The sequence below is a fragment of the Entelurus aequoreus genome, linkage group LG11, assembly GCF_033978785.1.
Source record: "Entelurus aequoreus isolate RoL-2023_Sb linkage group LG11, RoL_Eaeq_v1.1, whole genome shotgun sequence".
Classification (NCBI taxonomy): Eukaryota; Metazoa; Chordata; class Actinopteri; order Syngnathiformes; family Syngnathidae; genus Entelurus; species Entelurus aequoreus.
Genome location: NC_084741.1, coordinates 17,788,725 through 17,795,895, shown reverse-complemented (window position 1 = coordinate 17,795,895; position 7,171 = coordinate 17,788,725). Strand labels below are relative to the sequence as shown.

The following is a 7,171-nucleotide window of genomic DNA, read 5'->3' as shown; positions in this document are numbered from 1 at the left end:
CTGTTCACTCAAGTTGAGGCTAATTACTACACACATGGAGTGTCACTGACTTCCCTTGTCATCAATTTACATGTAATCAAGTAAATAGTGAATATTTCATGTATTTTACCTTCCACTCTTGCTTCATTTAACAATTTTCCTACAAAGTCTCAGAGTAGTAAGCAGCTTAGGTCATTTTTGATTTTGATTAGCGTTCTTCAGCCCAATGACACACAAAAGTTCCTTTCTTTCTTCTTTCGCTTTATTGTCAAGTTTGCTGTAATAGAAATACACAAAATATGGGAAACAAACAAGTCGACTTGTCCAGCATTTTGTAAATGGCGGTCCTGTGTTCGAAAAATATGTTTTAGAAATGCCCCCAACTGTGTCCAACCAGCAGAGCCCACCGCCGCTAAGGTTCCAGGAACCTCCCGAAAGTCCCACTTAGCTGCCAGGAACTCCGAAAAGTTCCTGAAGAACTTAATCTTTTTGGTGGAAACACAGGGAGAACTTTATTGACCGGGGTAAATGGGAAGGTTCCTGTAAAAGATTCTGCAGTGGAAAAGGGCTTATTGTGATGGGATACATTTTAATCCAAATATAATATTTGCAAAAGACGGAGAAAATGCTGAAGAAGATATGGACTACACCAGGGGTCGGGAACCTTTTTGGCTGAGAGAGCCATGAAAGCCAAATATTTTAAAATGTATTCCTGTGAGAGTCATATAATATTTTATAACACTGAATACAACTAAATGCATGCATTTTTAAGTAAGACCAACATTTTTAGAGTATAATAAGTCTCTTATTCTTTTTAATAACATTGTTATTCTGATGCTAACCAATAATAAACAAAATACTTCTTACCATTATTGCAACTTCTTGAACAGATGCGGTAGAAACGGATGGATGTATTAAAATGCATGAGAATGTTTTATATTTTGAGCGTTATTTTTTAACTCTGATTACCAGCGGAATTATTCATTACTTATCGTGTAAAGCAATGTCAGCTAAGATTTATCTGAGAGCCAGATGCAGTCATCAAAAGAGCCACATCTGGCTCGAGAGCCATAGGTTCCCTACCCCTGGACTACACACACAGGCCAGTAAGAATACTCACATGAAGACTGTGCCACATATACCATGACATATATGGTAAATACCTTAACATAACCATTACCAGAAGTCTCGGTTGGGTTATACATTAGTTGAGTCTGACAAACAACTGTTCTGCTTAAAGAAACTGTGTATTCAAGTTTGTTGTGAACCACTTCTGTGTATTTGATGCGGTTTTCTGTGTCGGGCTGGACTGATCTGGACCCGTAATGTATATACAATTCATTGGAAAAGTTCCCCTAGATGGTAGTCTGTTCAGAGTCACATGTCCAAATATCGGGGTTGTGGCGCAGATGGTAGAGATGCCGTCGCGGCAACTTGAGGGTTCCAGGTTCGATTCCAGCTTCCGCCATCCTAGTCACGACCGTTGTGACCTTGGGCAAAACACTTTCCACTAGAGATGTCCGATAATGGCTTTTTTGCCGATATCCGATATAGTCCAACTCTTAATTACAGATACCAATATCAACCGATACCGAAAAATACAGTCGTGGAATTAACACATTATTATGCCTAATTTTGTTGTGATGCCCCGCTGGATGCATTAAACAATGTAACAAGGTTTTCCAAAATAAATCAACTCAAGTTATGGAAAAAAAATGCCAACATGGCACTGCCATATTTATTATTGAAGTCACAAAGTGCATTATTTTTTTTAACATGCCTCAAAACAGCAGCTTGGAATTTGAGACAAGCTCTCCCTGAGAGAGCATGAGGAGGTTGAGGTGGGCGGGGTTGCGGGGCGGCGGGGTTGAGGTGTGTGGGTTGGGAGGGTGGTAGGGGGTAGCGGGGGGTGTATATTGTAGCGGCCCGGAAGAGTTAGTGCTGCAAGGGGTTCTGGGTATTTGTTCTGTTGTGTTTATGTTGTGTTACGGTGCGGATGTTCTCCCGAAATGTGTTTGTCATTCTTGTTTGGTGTGGGTTCACAGTGTGGCGCATATTTGTAACAGTGTTAAAGTTGTTTATACGACCACCCTCAGTGTGACCTGTATGGCTGTTGACCAAGTGTGACTTGCATTCACTTGTGTGTGTGAAAAGCCGTAGATGTTATGTGACTGGGCCGGCACGCAAAGGCAGTGCCTTTAAGGTTTATTGGCGCTCTGTACTTCTCCCTACGTCCGTGTACCCAGCGGCATTTTAAAAAGTCATACATTTTACTTTATGAAACCGATACCGATAATTTGGAAACCGATACCGATAATTTCCGATATTACATTTTAAAGCATTTATTGGCCGATAATATCGGCCAATAAATGCCGATCTCTACTTCCCACCCTTGCTCCTGACGGGTCGTGGTTAGCGCCGTACATGGCAGCTTCCGCCGTCAGTGTGTGAATGGGTGAATGTGATGTATAATGTACAGCGCTTTTGGTATCATTACAGGTATAGTAAAGCGCTACATAAACACAGAACATTTACCATTTTTTTGTACTATTGTAAGCGACAAGTGGAACAGGCAGACCTGCCAACATTCACACATTCAGTTTTGAGTTGAGCCTCTTAAACCTGGATTATGTTCCTGTGTGGAGGCTCCGGCGTACACTACACTGGCTCGCTCCTCCTCCTGCGAACCCTCTGTGCAGTGCTCAAAATAAACGTTACCTTCTGCTGCAGTGACCATATAGCCTCTGATTGGTTGTTTTGTACAGCATTCAACTCGTTAAAATGGCGAACAGCAAACCTGCTCCCTTAGAGGGGATACAAAAACAGCCACAAAAGGCAAGGAAAGCAATGTAACAAATATCCGCGATAAGACCAGAGACTACCACGTTTTTATATCTGCCGAACACCTTCTCTAGCCACGCTGAAATTGGGTTCGGATCCGCGCCTGATTCTTTTTTCATCCTATGAAAAAGGAGCCTAATCCCGTCTACGGCCTTCGTAAAGGATCCATCAGGGCAGGGCTGGATGCTAAACTTTTTCACTGGGAGCACCAGTGCTACGAAATGAAAAAATGTATTAGCACAGAAAGATTTTAGTTGTGCAGAAAAAATTGAGTTGCAATATGAAGTGTCCTAAATAACACAATTGTCATATTAACACTCAAACAATGGACACAGTAACACACATGTGCACCCATACATATAAACAGTGCAATTATAAGCCCTAATGCAGGTGCGTGCGCATGGTCGTATATATGTATGTATATGTGTATTTATATACTGTATGTGTGTATGTACACTACCGTTCAAAAGTTTGGGGTCACCCAAACAATTTTGTGGAATAGCCTTCATTTCTAAGAACAAGAATAGACTGTCGAGTTTCAGATGAAAGTTCTCTTTTTCTGGCCATTTTGAGCGTTTAATTGACCCCACAAATGTGATGCTCCAGAAACTCAATCTGCTCAAAGGAAGGTCAGTTTTGTAGCTTCTGTAACGAGCTAAACTGTTTTCAGATGTGTGAACATGATTGCACAAGGGGTTTCTAATCATCAATTAGCCTTCTGAGCCAATGAGCAAACACATTGTACCATTAGAACACTGGAGTGATAGTTGTTGGAAATGGGCCTCTATACACCTATGTGGATATTGCACCAAAAACCAGACATTTGCAGCTAGAATAGTCATTTACCACATTAGCAATGTATAGAGTGTATTTCTTTAAAGTTAAGACTAGTTTAAAGTTATCTTCATTGAAAAGTACAGTGCTTTTCCTTCAAAAATAAGGACATTTCAATGTGACCCCAAACTTTTGAACGGTAGTGTATATATGTATGTATGTGGCAGCACGGTGGAACAGGGGTTAGTGCATATGCCTCATAACACGAAGGTCCTGGGACTTCTTCGGTATCTCCTTCCAGCTGCTTCTCAGTCAAACACACCTTAAGCAGCGTCTCGATATTTTCATGGATAAATGTGGTGTGAATATTATTTTAACATTCTTGGCAGGCGTTATCGACTCATTCTGCTTCAGCATGGTGCAGGCTGGCAGTGCTACACTCCAACGGCTTTAAAGGCCTACTGAAACCCACTACTACCGACCACGCAGTCTGGTAGTTTATATATCAATGATGAAATCTTAACATTGCAACACATGCCAATACGGCCGGGTTAACTTATAAAGTGCAATTTTAAATTTCCCGCTAAACTTCCGGCTGAAAACGTCTATATATGATGACGTATGCGCGTGACGTCAACGGTTGAAGCGGATGTATTCGGACACCATTGTATCCCAATACAAAGAGCTCTGTTTCCATCGCAAAATTCCACAGTATTCTGGGCATCTGTGTTGGTGAATCTTTTGCAATTTATTCAATTAACAATGGAGACTGCAAAGAAGAAAGCTGTAGGTGGGATCGGTGTATTATCGGCCGGCTGCAGCAACACAACCAGGAGGACTTTGAGTTGGATAGCAGACGCGCTACCGTGAGTACAGCTTTGGCTTCCAAATATTTGATCTCTTGCCCGTACGTGCGTGGCGCTATGTGCATGTCACGTACGTAACTTTGGGGAAATATATGTTTCTTGCCGACTCTGATGGCGGCCTGGGTGTCGTCGAAAGCTACAACGCCTGCCGCTGCGCCACTGTCCTCACCTTGACTTCCTCCGTCTCCGTGCCGCCGACCGCATCGATGAACGGGTGAAGTCCTTCGTCGCGCCGTCGATCGCTGGAACGCAGGTGAGCACGGGTGTTGATGAGCAGATGAGAGCTGGCGTAGGTGGAGAGCTAGTGTTTTTAGCATAGCTCTGTCGAGGTCCCGTAGCTAAGTTAGCTTCAGTGGCGTTGTTAGCAACAGCATTGCTAGGCTTCGCCAGGCGGTACAGCATTAACCGTGTGGTTACAGGTCCAGAGTTTGGTAGTATTGTTGATCTTCTGTCTATCCTTCCAGTCAGGGGCTTATTTTGTCTGTTTCTATATGCAGTTAAGCACGATGCTATTACGTTAGCTCCGTAGCTAAAGTGCTTCGCCGATGTATTGTCGTGGAGATAAAAGTCACTGTGAATGTCCATTGCGCGTTCTCGACTCTCATTTTAAGAGGATATAGTATCCGAGGTGGTTTAAAATACAAATCCGTGATCCACAATAGAAAAAGGAGAGAGAGTGTGGAATCCAATGAGCCCTTGTATCTAAGTTACGGTCAGAGTGAAAAAAGATCCGTCCTGCACTGCACTCTAATCCTTCACTCTCACGTTCCTCATCCACGAATCTTTCATCCTGGCTCAAATTAATGGGGTAATCGTCGCTTTCTCGGTCCGAATCGCTCCCGCTGCTGGCGGCCATCATTGAAAACAATGGGGAAATGTGAGGAGCCTTTCAACCTGTGACGTCACGCTACTTCCGATACAGGCAAGGCTTTTATCGTCGATGTTCTCTACTAAATCCTTTCAGCAAAAATATGGCAATATCGCGAAATGATCAAGTATGACACATAGAATGGATCTGCTATCCCCGTTTAAATTAAAAAAATTAATTTCAGTAGGCCTTTAACAAGTTAGCTAGCCACACACTCTCTCATGCTTTTCATGATTTATTTCTTTAATTCATGAATCATTCATGAATATTATCCGTTTCTTCTCAGCACTGTCCTTCACGCCCACTCCCTCCTTTCCCATGTTCCCAAAACAAAGTTATGTCCATCTCTAGTTGTAGGTAATGCTCGCTGGTAACACCGGATGCTTTGGGCTAAGGAATATCTACTTCAGCAATTTTGACTAAAATCGCTGACGAACTAAAACAGGTTCGTCCATTTTTGGCAGGAAATGCGCATTATTTCTTGACAGGAGTCAAAAACTGTGAAACCGCTGTCGGTGTAGTGCAGCACAGTTGCACACCGTGAGCATATCATAGATGTAAAACATCGTTTTCCCTGTTTGCATTCCATTCATCAGCTTTCACGAAAAAGAAACGCATTTGCAGATCAGCAAACATTAAAAGGGAAATGAACTCCAGTACATTGTGGGCGTGCATTCCTTACATAACGTCACCCTGCTGTTATCGTAACTCTGCACGTGTTGCCGTGCACGCTGCATATTTCATGAAGTTAATCTTTTATGACGCAAAAAACATAAGTATGGCATAGGAAAGGTGCCCTGTGTTGAAGGCAAGCTGCTTTCTTTTCTCAGTGTGCGTGTTTGCAGAGACCTTTCCCCCCCAGAAGATGCCGCGTCTTCTCATCGAAATGGAATTGTTTCTACACAAAAGCACGCACAATAAACGATCGAAACGGGCTCCGGGGTGACTGACAGATGCCTCGTTAGTCCTAAAAGAATCGTTTTTGCCTTGAGCTTTCGCTCTGTTTAATTAACGGTAGCAGCAGACACAGCAGCTGTGTACGGCACAACGCTCCGATGGCGCAACGTTTACGCACTGGCACATATTGGCCAATTAGGACGGTAAAGGAAGAGGTACACAAACTGCAGGACGGAATTTCCCACGGTTGCTCACATGTCAATATTTTCAACAGCTGTCCTAAAATAAAAGTAGGAAACACTTTTCATTCCAAATAAATTGGTATTAATTAGAGATGTCCGATAATGGCTTTTTTGCCGATATCCGATATTCCGATATTGTCCAACTCTTAATTACCGATTCCGATATCAACCGATACCGATATATACAGTCGTGGAATTAACACATTATTATGCTTAATTTTGTTGTGATGCCCCGCTGGATGCATTAAACAATGTAACAAGGTTTTCCATATTTATTATTGAAGTCACAAAGTGCATTATATTTTTTAACATGCCTCAAAACAGCAGCTTGGAATTTGGGACATGATAGAGCATGAGGAGGTTGAGGTGGGTGGGGTAGGGGTGGGGCGCGGGGGGCGGTAGGGGATAGCGGGGGGTGTATATTGTAGCGTCCCGGAAGAGTTAGTGCTGCAAGGGGTTCTGGGTATTTGTTCTGTTGTGTTTATGTTGTGTTACGGTGCGGATGTTCTCCCGAAATGTGTTTGTCAATCTTGTTTGGTGTGGGTTCACAGTGTGGCGCATACTTGTAACAGTGTTAAAGTTGTTTATACGGACACCCTCAGTGTGACCTGTATGGCTGTTGACCAGGTATGATTTGCATTCACTTGTGTGTGTGAAAAGCCGTAGATATTATGTGATTGGGCCGGCACGCAAAGGCAGTGCCT

General features: G+C 42.9%; 1 protein-coding gene across 3 annotated transcripts in view; it reads left to right on the top strand.

Annotated features, from left to right (window-relative positions):
- ndufaf6 (NADH:ubiquinone oxidoreductase complex assembly factor 6) overlaps positions 1 to 1,732 on the top strand; it is a 133,426-nt gene extending 131,694 nt beyond the window's left edge. The window contains exon 10 of one of the 3 annotated variants that reach the window (XM_062062639.1): positions 1 to 1,732. This exon is cut by the window's left edge and continues 1,735 nt beyond it. The gene's annotated coding sequence lies outside the window, so the exon portion shown is untranslated. The other 2 variants (XM_062062640.1, XM_062062638.1) reach the window with 2 other exon arrangements.
- The last annotated feature ends 5,439 nt before the right edge of the window (positions 1,733 to 7,171 follow it).